Genomic DNA, 16,738 nt, shown 5'->3' with positions numbered 1-16,738 from the left:
TGGGATGATTCAAAACTGGATGATTCGGATCATTCGGAAATCTGGATAGTACTCTTCGGTGACAAGAAGCCGGAAGCAGCGACTTTAGAGACACTCTTCTCGTATGATTCTTGTTTGACCTTAGACTTAAGGATACAAGTTGCGAAAACCTGACTATACCGATCGTCCTGTTTTGTGATTGAACATAATAACTGTTCTTATTCGATATGTGCAGACTTCTGAAATCATCCTTTACCTTAACAAATACTTTTTAAATAGTTAGATGGGCTTCAAGTGCAACAGAAATTAATAGAGCGCCCTTTTGTGGAAAAAATGTATCTCAAAACATAAAATATAGTATTGTAAGAATTTTTTTTTTCCATCATGAAATACTTAGATGGTCTTCGAGTGCAACAGAAATGCCCGAAAGCGGCTAAATGTATCTCAAAATATAAAATATAGTATTATAATATACACAAGACATAAGCTATAACAAATAACTGAAGAATAAGACACAAGAATGTGTAAATAAATTGGAAAACATATTAAAACTGACGGTACTTTTTTTTTTTTAATTTTGGGTAAACATAAAACTATGCTGTATATCCTGTACATTCGTACAAGGAGGCACTTGCTCTTGAAATAATCTGCGGTCTATTGAAGTCCTGCCAATGATAATGTTTCGCTAATGGCATTTAAACGACTTGGATGTTATTTCTGATTTTAATACTGTGTGGTTTTTTTTGCTGTTTAAGCATAGTCGTCCGCTTTTCTATAAGCGGGTTTCCCTGTGTCTCTGGCCGGAAACGCATTCGCAGACATAAACAGAACAAGAGCGGTGTGAGCAGAAAAATTATGAATGGCACTAGTGGCAAAAGGTGGTAACTTCTCTGGGGAGCCAGAGGTTAATAAACCTTTTAAGTTATTAACGCTTTTGGCTTTTTCGATTGGGTCAATTAAACAAAAAAACAGAAAGCATTGCAAATATCCTTGTGCTCTGAATGCCGACTGAAAATTAAATCAATATGATGGCAGATTTTTCGCTTCAAGAGGAACTAAGAGGAATATATGTATGTGGTGCATATTCCCTAACAAGTTGAAGAGGCCAGAAATTATGGAATTTTCCATTTTATGCTTCTAGAATATTATACTATGTAGGTACACCATTGCTTACTTCATCGAGAGGAATTACTCTATTGCGGATCATTGAAGACCCATTTTACCTGCCGCGGAGGCAACGCAAGCTCCTAATGGAAATCATAGAGGGGGGAACAAAAACCAGTAGCACCCAAAAAGGGGCCCCGAAATGTTAAGCTGACATCTGTTCCTATGAAGTAGATTATTGATTCACGCGTATAGCGCTTTGTTGTTTCTGGTTTATGGCCTCTGGTGTGCCGTGTACTGTGCTGCTGCATTGTCGATTCTCACACAAAAGCCTTGCGCTCAAAATATCGAAATCTGAATTGTCAGCGCCGTTAAAACTCAATGGGCATTGGAAATTGGAACGGATTCGGGCTGTCAGCTTTATTCAATCTTGTATCTTCTTATAGTTTTAACATGAGAATAATTTAATTTTTACAGAGCGGCGCGGCGCGGCGCGGCGTGGCGTATACAATTTACATCACAAAAATGAACTTTCTTCTTCTCAGGCCAGCTTAGGGAAATTCCAATATTATGGCAATGTCTCCATTCGACTCCAAGGCAGTAATCGGTTTAGAGGCCCGATCACAGTGTGCCACAGTGTGTCCACATCTAAGTGTATAACCACGTCTTATTGATAAGCTGTCGACGTTCCCAAGAATTATGACCTTTATAATTTTCCAGCTTAAGCTTGTTTTCTGATTGTTTGCTTTCATTTCGTTCAGGCCCACAATGGTCACGGTAGCGTTTCGCGTAACAAATTCTAGTAATCACCAAATAAAAGATATGTTTTGTTCGAGTATGCTTATAAAGTGATTTCTCTTTCACCTACCCGTACGAGTATGTGTGGGATATACGGATACAGATCATCTATCCTATCATCTATTACCGCTAGGTAATGATGATTGAAATGTTACACATACTACTCGTACTCGTACTCGTATTCGCGGCATAAAGCGTATATTTAAATACATATTTTCGTATGCCAAGATGTGTTTTGAAAATTGTCCGAGATATACAATTATGCTAATCTTAGCAGCCACACTCAACGTACGAGTAAGAACATGTGTTTCGACCATTTAGCACATTGCTTGCTGCTGAAGCTTCACCTACTATCCGGAGTTCGGAGTTTGGAGACTGAGTTGAGCTGAGCGCTGTGTATGGAGATTCTCGGCGTTATCCCTGAAAGACCTGAACTGGCAAACAAATAAAATGATAATGACATGTTATTATGCAGACAACGATCACACTGAAACCTTAAACAATGATGAGACTGAAAGAAGAACGAACGCAGCAGTCAGTCTGCTGAACTGGCGACTCACTCACTCACTCACTCACGAGTATTCCAGTCAATAGGTGATGTGCAGCTTTTTCGCGAAGAAGTAAAACCCACATTTCCGCATGCAGCCAAGTGGAACCGAAACTCAAAAACATGTCCAAACCTTTCAACCAAAGACACTTCATTGTTTTTTCTGAAATTAAATTTAGGAACATCTTAATCATAGGTGGTTACATATGCACATATGTATGTACATGCCTGCATATGTGGAGCAGCAGTATTCATTTCATTTTTGATGATTCATGGATTCAAATGCATGGATTCCTATAGGCGATATACCAAAAGAGATGATATAATGGCTAAGAGAGGCATAGCATTGGGTATGCCTCTGACTGTAGAGATCGTAGATATATAGATATACATATACTCTTCCTACATTCTATTACATTTAATAAGTATTTCCTTGCGATCTGCCGAGTACCAAATCTAGTTTTTATCACAAAAACACACATATGAACATACATACATACCCATTAATATATATATAAAAGTCTATACGTATTACGTATGTATGTGCGTTGATAAAAAGAGTGGACGGGTAATTATAACGCGGTCTATCAACAATAATTTTGTTAATGGTGTCACAAATATTTTGACACGTGGCTATATCCATATACTGCTTCCGCGGCTTCCCTTTGATTCGAACCGTATTTTTGCAGAAAATCAAGAGATCAAAGCGCTTCCTGGCATATGCAAGCATTCTCTCTCATATTTACCTCAATTATAGTTGTACATACTCGTACAGATGTGGGCAAGAGTATATCTGGATATCTGGCATATTCATATGCATATGTATGTATTTTCCATGAGCGTACATCCATGTATGTACATCTGTATATGCCAGGAACTAAACGGAAACCGAACGTATAGGGATAGGGATAGGGGTGAGACCTGAATAAGATAAACTGCCTTGCATTGGATACAGAACAGAACAGAGCAGAGCAGAAGAGTTTTTGGTTGTTGGTGTTTTTTTTTTTTGCTCAAATTGACTGAAATGTTCCACTGTCGTCTCCACGGGAGGAGCGTAACTGGGATTTACTGACTGCTGTTCGGATGAGAGTCGTCGAGTCGGCGAGTCGATCGCGCCTGATCGTCAGAACACAACATGAGCTCTTGTTCATTCCCATGTGGGTGGAGTGTCTGGGGTACAAGTACGAGTATTTGGTACCTGGTACCTGGTACTAGGAAGGAGTCTGCACTACGCTCCCTCAATGATTGCCACATTTCAATGGCTCTCGAGATCGCTGTCGCTGATACTCGCACCAGAACTCGGATGTTCCTTATTGCATGTCGTGAGTGTGTCAGCTTTTCTGTGTTCCAAGCAGCACCCAATGCAGAACCAATGCAGAAAATTAAGCGGCAACCAATCATTGTTATATATATATATACATATAATGCTCGACCGACCGACCGTAGGTTGAAATTGAAAAGTTGTAAATTATCAAGCACCACCATCAAAATCGAATCAGGCCAATTAAATTTGAATACAATCCACGGTGTGACGTTCCACCGTGATCCCCCAAGCGATCCTCTTCTTGATTCACTTGGCACTTGGCACTTGGCTGGGAATCCGGTTTGGTTTTTTGCTCAATCCCAGACTAACATACATGTTACATACATACAATATCTCACTCCTCTCCTTTATGATCGTTTGTCACATTTCGGAATCTCATCGGCGCGAACTTCGAAGGTTCAGTCTGCACCGGTAATATCACCAGTATCAAATGATTCGGCTGTTTATATAAAAGTACTATTCTGGCTGCTGATGCTTGAAGGAGGCAATTTGTTTAACGCTTAAATAAGTGCTACATGCCGCGTACATGCTTCCTATGGGGAACTGAATTGTTGTCAGCGTGATCGCGCCACATGAACATGATGGTTCTGTTGATGTGGATGATCTTAATCAGTATCACAAAAGGCATCGTCTACGAAGGACGTAGAGCGAGCCAGCCAGGGCCTCGTTAAGTGCATGCATACCCATATCATCGCATTGTCGTTGTCGGTCGGCCCGGAGTTGGGGCCCGGAGTTTGGGGGGACATGGACATGAGAGCGATACGTTGAGGTGTGCGTCAGATGCTTAATTTAAATTACTCAAGGGGCGGGACAAGCGAGTCGACTGAGTCGACTCTGCGAGGAGAGCACAGCATGAGTAGCTGCGATTTGACACCTCGACTGACAGCTGGAATTGGGGAAAATTATTGAGCGCATTGGAGCACAAGGGGGCGCCCATTAGATGGCTCTGCCGTAAAAAAAAAAAAAACGAAAAAAGAAAAAACCAAAAGAAAGAAAGAACTTCCCCAAGAACTTAAAGACCCGTGTGTCGAGGCAGTTGCACAGTGAGCACAGTTGGAAGTTGTGAACAGGAGAACGAGCAGACCGCTAATTTATTCCACATAAATTAGTCATATAATTAAAATGTTTATACAAGCTCCGATGTGCTTCACTTGAAGCGTGGGGCTTTACGATTCCACAAACAGATAATCAAATATTTTGTAACTCAATCCGCCCATAATTTCCGTACATGTATGCACGAACACTCGTACTACTCCTACTGTTACTCCTACTCCTACTCCTACTCCTACTCCTACTCCTACTCCTACTCCTACATGGCATGAAATTCTATCTTTTATAAACGCTTCTGGTAGTGCGCCAGGAGAGATTATGGTGTGGCATTCGTTTAGTTGTCGTTTAAAAGACAGAAGGAAGCAATTCCAATCCCATAAAGTTTACTTCTTTACATGGCGTTGCAGTCCATCTTGGCCTGGCTGTTATTTTTGGGAGTTTTTCTATCTGTCTCTAGAGATATTTGGCTTTAATTGTGAATCTCAAGAGATTCCGCCTTTGGACTCCTGTTTTCTAATAAACAACGACCACATCCGACCTTAGAAAGTGTACGATTATGCAGGGTAAGTAAGTACAATTATAAGATACTTGCTGCCTTAGGAGAAAGGAGCGATCAATTGGAGGACGACTCATCTTTATCTTTGTTTTCATTATTCCTTGACTTCAGCCGTGAGTCGGGTACACTGGCTGCGTCTCTGTTAAACTCAATATATAACCATTAATAATTTCAAAATCATGTCTTTTGTCGCCAAAACATTTACCGCAACGAAAGGAACATAAAACTGTCATATGTTTGATGACTTTATATTTATGAAGGCCAAAAATGTTGATCGCCAGAAAAACCAGTTGTTTTTATGATTTCGAATTATTATGAGCATATTCCTTGCAGCCAAAGGAGTCACAAAAATATGAACGTCGACTGTCAGAACACACAGGCCGTACGTGCTTTACATTTAAAATGATTGTCAAGTCAGGAGCACTAATTGGTCGCTTGGTCGAGCGTGGAATCTTCGTCGATGCGACTGCCACTGCCACTGCGACTGCGACTGCGACGTCCTGAAGTCAGTCTCCAGTCCAGTCCACTCCAGTCCAGCCCCGTCCCAATGATGCCTTGTAGATGTACTCATGTCCCTTGTCAAAGAACTAGATTATTACGATGTCGTACCTTGGGCCCGACATTGCGACTCCTCGACGTTTATTAGCTGATGCATTTCGTGAAATTGCAGCACATCACTCTACCTGCCTGTGTTCCGTTCGCGAGTCAAATCTTTGTTAGTTTTGTGCGCCCCAAATTTCGCAATATTGGGTCTCCTCCATTCACTCAAGATTTATTAATTTATGCCATTTGTTCATGTTCTTGGGGAGTTTTTTGCGCACAAAACAGAGAGAACCTGTATTCCGACTAGATGATACCTGCTACTTAAATAAAAGAAAGAACTATCCAAAGGACAATATTGAATGGGATTACGGAAGTCATATCACCAAGTGTCAGGCTGAATACCCTGAAAGATATGACCATTTATCTAACGGCAAATTTAATGGGAAGTTTCAAAACCTATCCCCCACAATATAGACTCGTTGAATACCTATTCGAAAGCAAACTTTAACTCAAAGTAAATCTTAATTATTGTATCCGAATGTGTATGTTTACAATAGCTTTAAATGGCTAACAATATTAGCTTTGGATGGCAAAAGAGCAAACATCATGGACAGCATAGCGTAGCTGTATGTTAGGTAAAAAATAAAAATGAAAACCATAGTTTTCGCTGACTTCTCAAATCCAAGCATGAGTTCGAGTACGAGTACGAGTACGAGTATATATCACAGTGTCAACACCGCTGTTGTCGCTGTCGAAGCCGTTTACGTTTACGTTTACCTGTCCTCCTCAGCTAGGACGTGTCTGATTTCCAGTCTGGCCCATGGTCCCGGTTACTGGGTACTGGGTACTGGGTCCCGTTGGCTGTCGCCGTAACACGAGTGTGCTGACCATGGGTTTCAGCTTTCTGTTCTTGCTTTACACCGAATTCCGGTACATTTTCTCGGAATGAATTTTTCCCAAGCATTCTTGGCAAACGAGCCTCGGACTTGGACTTGGACTCGGACTCGGGCTCGGACTCATGGTCTCCCATCCACAAACAAATACAATGCCATATGAATTTATAATTATTCGAATGGCTCAATTCGGGCGAATACATGTGTCACAAGCGCCTAAAATAATAAATTGATGACAGTTGTAATATGATTTCTTGCCTTCAGAAGTTACGCATTCGATAATATTCTTTCAAGCAATGAATTTTTATTGTACATATATGTGTAGATATGTGTAGTATGTAAGTTTTTGTTGTGGTTTTTCAGAGTGGTGGTGATCCTTCGTCATGGGTATGGAGTGTGTGTGTGTGTGCTCACACATATCCCATATAGGACATGTCTGCACTTTCGCTTTGGAGAATAAAGGTGTACTTATGATTCGATTCTTATGTCGGGGCAGAAAGCCCATTTGATGCACGTGCTGCTGTCACAATCAATTTAATTTTCCCTTTCTTTGTTGTGTGTAAAATTTTAGCAATGTTCTACATTGAGTACCTTAGCATTAAGTAGTGGGACGGGCGGGCAGGCGGGAGTTCGGGCGGTAACTTCTTAACTTCTTAACCCCAAAAGTTATGAAACTAAAATTCTCTCCAGAGCAGAACGAACCGCCGCGGCGCACACACTTGCCTCTATATAGTCGTACATCGGTAATAAGTACTATATATGTATATACATTATATACGCGTATATGTATGTATACGGCTGTGCAATTGTGTAAAGGATTGCTGGAATGGCTGATGGCTGTGTTGTTGCCACGCTTTTGGGCAAATGTTCAAATCAGAACAATGTGCTACATTGTGTAAAGTGTTCAGACAACCGGCGCTGGCGCTGCCACTGCCACTGCCCCTACCACTGCCCCTGCCCCTGCCCCTGCCGCTGCTGCCTTTGCCTGCGTTGACGGGGAAATCTACAAAACACGGGGGCCCTCAAAAACGTTTCAAACATTGTCGTGTTGTTGGAGAGAAGAAAAAAATGAAGAACATTGTCGACAAGCCAGAAGGCCCGCTACTGGAGCTGGAATGGAGGGGGGGCCGGGCCGGGACGGGACGCGCCAAGCCGTGTTGGGCCGGAGAAAATAAATGGCTTAAAAACTGTAATGATTATTGACGCTCTTTATGTTTTAATAATGTGTCAGAGAAATATATTTTAAGGGTTAAATGGGCCACCCACGTCAGCAGCACTCGTGACGCTTTCAGCAATAAAACTTTGAAATTCGTTTTAAAACGTCGCCGGCTGTTCTAAATTTATAGCATAATTCTCTGGCAACAGACGCTAAACGTGTACATATATTGAAATGCCTGAATAATACCACCCCAAAAAAGAATAGAAGGGTTTGTGCTTTGGTCCGTTCAATCAACACCTTAAGAATCCCGATACCCCGCCCGAAGCCCATGAAGAATGTAGAAGTGAACCCATATCCTATCCAGTCACGAAATCTATAGATTTTAAATTCATATTTTCTATAATTCGATGAAGGAAACTCACAGGAGATTTCGTGGGGTCGAGAAAATAAATACATTTGTCATTTGTCGCCAGGAACTCGACTCGCCCCGGCTGGACCACCCGTGGCTGCCTAAGGAGTACATCCTGTCGATTGGTGGCGGCGGTTGCTGTCGGACCACGTATTTGCGCCTGCGTCCGCTGCTACCGCTGTGGTCCTGGACCATATTCTGGTTTTCCTGTCCAAATTGCCACAATATCCTTTATGTCCATCGACATGGCAGACAGAATACAGAAGACCGAATACCGAAGACACCAGACAGCACACAGCGCTGTTATTGTCATTGTGCCCAGGCCCGGACCTGGGCCCGGGCCCGCTGTGGGATAAATCCCCCCACAGTTGGGTCGACCTGTATCCTTACAGAGAGCAGTACAGCCATACACAAGAATAATACACAAGCCATTTATCACTTTGGCATATTGTCCAACTCCAAGATTGGCATCGTATTGAACCCATTTCCCGCTTCAGTGCCACATCTCTCCATCTCCATCTCTATGGCCATGGCAATGGCAATGGCCATCACCATCACCATTTCTGCCATTCTGCCGCCACATGCGCTGCTCTGCTCTGCGCTGCGCTTCGCACTATCATAATAAATAAATACCAAGCTGTCCAGCGAGATTCGATTGAATAGGATGACCTTTTCGCTCTCATTTAATTTCGAGCATTGTCTATTCGCTTTGGGAACGGAAACCCCTAATCTGGCCATGATGTTATTCGAAGTGGTATCATTAGGATGGACGAGCTCTTGGGGGATGAAACATTGAATTGTGCGCCCGAGAAATAATGCCTGAATGAAAGCGAGTCTGTTTGTCTTATTATGTTTACTCTCCTGGATAGGGAAACACAACACATTTGAAGTCAAAATATTTACTGTCAGCATTTTTCTTCCTTCGAAACCTTCCTGGCTCGTTCCTCGTTTCCTCCTTCTTTTCCTTTACTTTCCTTTCCCAAACGAAACTCATCTAAGTGACCCTTATGGAAACAGCTCCATTACATTTGTATTAGGGAATGTCAAGATTCATTATTATTTATGACATTCGTTTGCAAATCTGAAATCTTAATTAATTGTCAAAATATCAGACTAGACTGTGTGATAATTCCGTTGAAAATCTTTGGATGATATTTTAGAAAATTCTAACCTATAGCCTCTCCCATTTTATCACAGATACAGCCACAGTCGATACTTCCATGCGCCATGTGATGGGAGATGGAGAAAGGAAAAGCATTGATTGATTAAATCCTATCTTTCTTTTTCAATAGTAATATTATCAACATCACTTGGGAAAGAAATAGGATTTCCAATCAGCCTTAACAGCCGATTCATCTGATTCATAGATTTTTTTTTAGATATAGAACAAAAGAAAAGGCTGTGCATGGTATTAACCAGACAGCTTTTAGAGTAACCAAATTAGTCACATAAAAATAAGACAGACTTTATCGATTCGGCTATAAATAAAAACCACCACTCTAAGAGGAACAAAAATAACCAAAACCCAAGTAAAAGGTATTCGATCGTCGAGAGAGACTCCATCGTGGGTCCTGCAACTTATTGTGTTTGTGGTTTCCGAAGGATTCATCCCGTTGCTCCTGTAGTTGGAGAGAAAAGCATACTTATTGCCGGCTGGAAAGGCCCTCCGTGACTTTTTGACGTTGTTTGGGATAATCAAAATTATATTTTGACTGATTACCCAAGCAGGCCCTCTCAATGCAGCCGCGTGGATGGGCATACACACTCACATAAGCTGACACATGAATAGCTTCATTCTACATGATGTTTACGTGGGTTCACACGCACACCCGAAATGGGAAATTCTCCCAGACAAATGTGCCCCACCAACAGATCAACAACAGCCCATTCCTTGGAGAGTCGACAGCAGAGTTTAGACGACATCCTGGCCATCTGATGTTTTGGATGATGGGCTACCAGAACAACAAGTCAGGCAGAGTCAAGAACTATTAGTTTAAGGTGCTTAGTTCATTAGATCAATAAATTGTTTAATTATTCAAATACTATATGAAACATTCCATGCTCAAGGGTATAAAAAGCTTCGAACAAGATGAAAGATGAAATTTGTTTAATTATTTACTTAGGTTTTATCAGAAAGGGATGGTTTCAGACGAATCTATTGGGCATAAATTACCTTGTGCCTATGTAGGCTGTGAAAAAGAAATGAACAAATTTGTATACTAGCGCGAAAACGTGCACATTTTCGGATGGCACGTGCTAGTCAGACTGAAATTTGTTGCTTACTTATTATTCATGCCCTTCAGCTAGTTGGTGTTTTTGTAAATTGTATGTTTTCCTTACTAATTAGCACATTTGAGCGGTTCCATTAGGACAGGACACGTGACATTGGGGTAATATTGTAATCCCTTTGACGATACGGTTTCGGATTGACCAGCAAACTTTGTAATTGGACAAAAGTTACATCTACCAGACCAGCATTCGAATCGAGAAAACAAAATCTAGAATCGGGAAGCCAGCAGCCAGCAGCAAGAAGCCAGAATCCAAACGATATCCAAATTCGGCCGGGCTATGACACATTTCGTTGACGAAACGCACGCAAAATCCAATCGCAATGTAGCGCAAAGGTAAAAGAGACCCCAATGATGTTACGGTCTGGTCTGTGGGTGTCCCTCTAGGCATTTACCCGTACAAGATGGGTGTGGTGTGCGCCACAGCCCAGGGATAATACGAAACATGTGTTGACGTTGCCGCAAAAACTCCATCCTCACGGCCATTCCCGATACCACTGCAATGGCATCAGGGCGACAGGTGTAGAAGTCGGTTGAATGTTCGGACTGTGTACTGGTGTACTGGTGTATGCACATGCATGCCTGAGGGGTATACACATTTACAGGTGTACCCGTACTCGTACTCGTATACGCCCCATATACATATACATATATTGCTCACAGAATCGTCGAACGGTGGCAGAGTCTCATTAAAGTGTTGGCGCACAGGCGGTTCCAGGCTCGACTGCAATTTCCATATGGAAATTGAATTTTCGCTGGCCTTGATGCGGTTTTCTGCCACAGCACCGTGGGCGGGGGGCAGAATGCTGGCAGGATGCTAGGATGCCGTGAGCTGGGATGCCATAACAATGTTTTAAATTGCACTTGCGGATGGATGAGGCTATATGAGGCTACAGTTGTCACTTTCGCGCCGTTTTGGCCTGGCGCTGTAATGGCTCAGACTTCCAGTCAGTCCAGATGGATTAACCCCGCGAAGAACACAGCATAATTTAATTAAAATTGTAAAATATTTGTCGGATTTTGCATAAGCTTCCAAAATCCCATTAATTCACAGAGCACAACCCATTGTTGACCGCAACACAATCAAAATATGCAAATTTATCGCATTAACTCGAGAAACTCCGAATGGCTGCTGCCAGTGCCACCAGTGCCGCCAAACGGACCAAGCCGCTGCCGCCGCCGCCGCCTCGGGATAGACAGACGGAGTCGACCAAGAAATCGCGATGCTTTTCACTAAACAACTGCCAGAGAGATATTTAATTGGGAAATGAGCACCGTCCCGTCTCACGAATTTGCGCCTGTATCCAAACCAAACCCCTAGCCAGCCCATGGACCATGGCGCAGCAAATGAAAAAGGATCAAGTGGAAGGGAATGAAAATGGTGGGCGCGCACTTTGGACTCCTCATTGGCGGCTCTTGGCGGCTGTTTGCGGCTGTTGGCTGTTCCACCCACACAGATTTGCATTTTTAATTCTTTCGACAATCTACGGGCTTTACTTACAATTTCAGGTTATGTTTGCCGGTCAGATCCAATCCTAGTTAAATGGTTAAATGGAATGAATAGTACTCGTAAAGCGGCCATTGTGGGTGTATTTGGGAACATAGAATAAATTTAATACCAAGTACATAGATGGCTGTACAGCTTACGAAACCGGGCACTTGCAGGATTAGATCTGCGGAATCGGGCAGCACATAAACAATTATGCATTTCCAATTCTTTGGTGCACGATTTTATTAGGTGAAAGAGTACCCGTCACTCAGATATCCATTAACCCCAAGCGCTAGCTGAACTCTTCACAGGGATCTGGGGAGTAGCTTTGATTGTATTTATGCACTACAGATAGAGCTGGACACGGGGACTGACGTGCGTGTTTACATTAGGATATCGATTCATTGGGGAGCACACGTCTGTCTGTCTGTCTGTCCGGAACCACTTGGAGTGATAAGAACTGTCCTGCGATATGAACAAATAGAGAACATGGAGGGTATAATAACCATTCGGCTTATGCCACATAAAGTGCAAAGTACAAACCCTTGTAAATATGCCTCTTCCTAAGTGAGAAAGGACGTGTATTTGTCACAAACACATGTTTGAATTTTCAATGAAAGATTTGCGTGGAGAGCAGAGCATAAGCGAACATTTGTGTATTTTTAGAGTGCCTTGCAGAGGAGGAAGAATGTCGAATGACTAATATAATGCAAATGTAATGAGAAAGCATCATCAATTTCCAGAGAAGAAAATCCCCTTAAAGCACCCAACGACAAATGAAATTGTCTAGTTGGCCCTCTATTTTACTACGGCCGTTGAGAATCTTTTCTCGCCTATTCTAATCCTTCGGTGCATATAAATGAAATCAAATCCGAAAATTGGATTGGAAGGCAACGCCCACCCATCGTCACGACAGGCAGAGCGGCAGTGGCAGTGGCTGCGGCTGTGGCAGCGGCAGCACATATCCCTTGTCCGTCCTGGGTCGCTCGGGTTCCAGTTCCATCCACCCTATATACCCTATAGTGCTCGTACACTTAATGTGGCAGCCAAATGTTCAAATGTTCAATTGCGGTGTCGCAGGACATGCCGAAGTGAGCCCAGGACGGGATTTCCATTCGGCTTCATTGTGCTGCTGCTGCTGCTGCTCCGCGTCGAAGTGGCAAAGTGGCGATGCCGAAAATGTAAACAGAACCAAATAGAGATCCAATTACTTAAACGGTTAGTCCATTGTTGAATACAACCAAATTTGCATATTTCTTACTTGTTTGTTTATTTGTTTAGGCGCTTGCTTGAAGACCGCGACGAAGTACGAGTGCGAGTGCGAGTGCGAGTATAAGGTGACCGAAAATTATTCCAATCCTGTGTGTATATATTCGTACTACTATGTATATGTATATGGAATGCCCCTAAGACAAAGGAAACTCGAGAGAGTGAGGATTACAAAGCGACTTTCAACGCCGACACTCGAAGGCTACAATGCCATGAAAGGAATCTGGATCTGGATTCTGGATTCTGAATTCTGGAGCTAGAGCTGCGGATCCACTTTGTTTTAAATCTAGAAAGACCCACAAGGTTGAATGGCAGCTACTGGGCATAGAAATTGTATCATAACACATTTTTCCTTTTTTTGTTTTTTTTAATTTTGCACGTCATATGGGAGATGGGAGATGGGATATAGGAGTCAATACCCAGCAGTAAAAAGAAAGCAAGATTGGAACAAAAGTGTTTGTTACATCTTTCACATTATTTTGAAGGGCAGGCTGCTCGAATGAGTTTGCAATAATGCTCTGGGCCCATTCAGGAAACATGTGGCTGGGGATTTTCAGACATGACATCTACTACCGTGGTGGTCGTGAACCCAAAATATACTTACCGAGCATGTACACACTGTAAGTGGTCTTTTGAAATCTTTGTCACATGTTCGAACGTGTAAATCGACATTGGAAGAATGAAATCCAATGCGATGGCAATGGCGATTGCTTTTGTTGTTCTAAGAGCTGTCGAATGTGCATACATATGTCTTAATGGCTAAGAGGCTATGAGGTGTGCAACGCACTGAAGAAAGTATTTTTAAATTGTAAAAAGCTTGCGGACAACCTCCTGCTTAATGGTGCTATTGATTCGCAACATATTTATCTATACGAAAGCACATTGGTGCATGTGAAAAATGTAAAGGAAAGGATGTGACTGACTGACGCTGAGGCTGATGCTGACGCTGACGCTGAGGCTGAGGCTCACGCTGCCCAGGGGGTCGGAGTTGGTCTGGTTGGTTAAGGATGCGAACTAATGCCCCAGGCCATATTCAAGCAACCCTCATGTCATCCCATTGTTTCGAGTTGTTCTTGTGAAACAATCCCAACACGATACGATACCCACAACGACAAGGAAATAAGACAACGACAACGACAACGACAACTTGGAAGCATTCGCTATAGATTAGCTGGCTGGCCTGATCACCACCGCAAGTAAACAAGTTCACAAATAAGTAACCAGCGAGAGCAAAGAGCATTGTGTCGTAGTGCCACGTTGCGGATGAGATCAGAACCAAGAGTCAACTAGCGCCTGCTGTGCCGTGCCGGTCAAACACGGGCTGCACTGCATGATACTCCTCGTACTCGTACTGGGATCTGGATCTGGGACTGGATGGGGATGGGGATGGGGATGGTATCCACAACTCCACAACTCCACAGCTCCACGGCTCCGATCCGCTCAAGCCACTTTGCGGCTCAGGCAGACAACAACAAGAAAACAGTTCTCTTTATAATTGCACAAACAATAAATAATTATTATGTTTATTTTGACTGTTGGTCTGTTGGTTCCTGTTATGACAATCAAATTTGAGAGAATTTGCTTAAAAGATTCGAAGGAGGTTCGTGGAGGAGGATGGTGAAACTGGCAGATATTTACATAAGAGAAGAGACCTATAGCAACTCAATACGTATTAAAGGTGTACACACATTCATCCATAGTGCTTTTAAAGAAGTGATGGAAAAGTGGAAGTGGCTAAAATTTGTTCCACAAATAAAAGCACATACTCGTATTATTCTTGCCAAAATGTTTCACTATACATTATACTTTAGAAGCGCTAAAAGGGTTTGAGGATGAGGAAGCGGAGCTGAGGAGGAGGAGGGGGAGGAGGAGAGGATGTTTTATATTTCTTGGTGAATGGCATTGTTTGGGCAGGACACTGTGCGACACGTGCCGGGGGTGCCATATTGTTACCGATGCCGATGCCCACGGCTGGCTACGCATGGGTTGGGTGTTAACACAATGATTGTATGCCTGGTTTGAATTTTCCAAGAGCTGGCGACTGGGGCCCGCCCTCGCTGATGCTGCAAATGATGAGTTGTGCCTAATTCATAACCACATCGAACGAATTAACTCGCAGTATGGAACCGCCCGACAGATTTTGAAGGTGGCGGCAGCAGGGTGGGACATCGCTTCGCATCCCATCGCATCCCATAGCCTCGCAACATGTTTAAATCCGGACGACTCTGATACACGTGTCTCAATTCGTTTGGGTGAGATACTTACAACGAGAGACCCGGACCGGGAGCGGCACCGGGAGCGGGACCGGGCGCTTGAAAGTGAAATTAATTACGGTAACGAAGGGTAAGTGTCACCAACCGGATGCATGCCAAATGGAAAGCTGCGAACGAAGTTTATCTTTATTTATTGCAAGAAAAGTATCTACCCAGCGGACAACAAAGGAACCAAAGCACATTATTTTCTTCATTCTGGCTGTAAGAATTATCCGATCGCAACGAATTTTCGTGGATTTCGTAGACAGTAGCTAAAACAGAGCTAAGTATCAAACGCAGGAAAGCTTTCGGTTTTTTTTTATTCAATTATGTACGTACTTATATAAGTCCTTTAAGTCCGTAGCCTAATGGAGAATATCATTGATAATAATAATAATATCCATGATGATGGATAGATATACTTCTTCAAATCACTTTTTCCACTCCTCTGAAACGATTGTTTTGGGGGCAAATGTCAAAATGATTTTTTATGGCAAACTGTTTAAAGATCTCGAGGCATGTAAAATGACAATCCCGCACAGTCTCCAGCCTCGTTTTGGACGACGAACTTCACGAGATTCGTCCTGCAGCGAAGGACGCACACCTCTGAATTCGTTTAACCAGTTCTTCGCAGCGGCAATGTATGGTGCTTTATCACTAAAAGTTGAACCAGTCTTGTCTTGAAAATCCACGTCGAAAATCTCGGAAATTGTCGTATGCGAATTCCATTTTTCCCCAATAGATGCAGTTTTCGTTGATGGTTAAATGGTATAAAACGCGGCCGTAGAAGAAAAAGTTCTAAGAATGATTTTCCCAAAAAATTACAAACTTTTTAATGAAAGTGGATTTTGTGACCTGGTCGTACTAAAAATGGCGAAGGCTACGGCCTTACGGGCCCGCCCTCGTACTATATGGGGGGAAAAAATCGGTAAGGTCTCAAGCCTCTTCTAAATTAGCACTAGGAATATCCTAGTGTACATGTATTTGTGAGCAGTCACAAACACAGAAATATTCATTAAATTGAAATATTATACAACCCGAGCTCGGACAAGTGTTTACATAATTCTTGAGTTTTAAC

Source organism: Drosophila miranda, chromosome XR (genome assembly GCF_003369915.1).
Source record: "Drosophila miranda strain MSH22 chromosome XR, D.miranda_PacBio2.1, whole genome shotgun sequence".
Lineage (NCBI taxonomy): Eukaryota > Metazoa > Arthropoda > Insecta > Diptera > Drosophilidae > Drosophila > Drosophila miranda.
Note: the sequence above shows the minus strand (reverse complement) of the source record.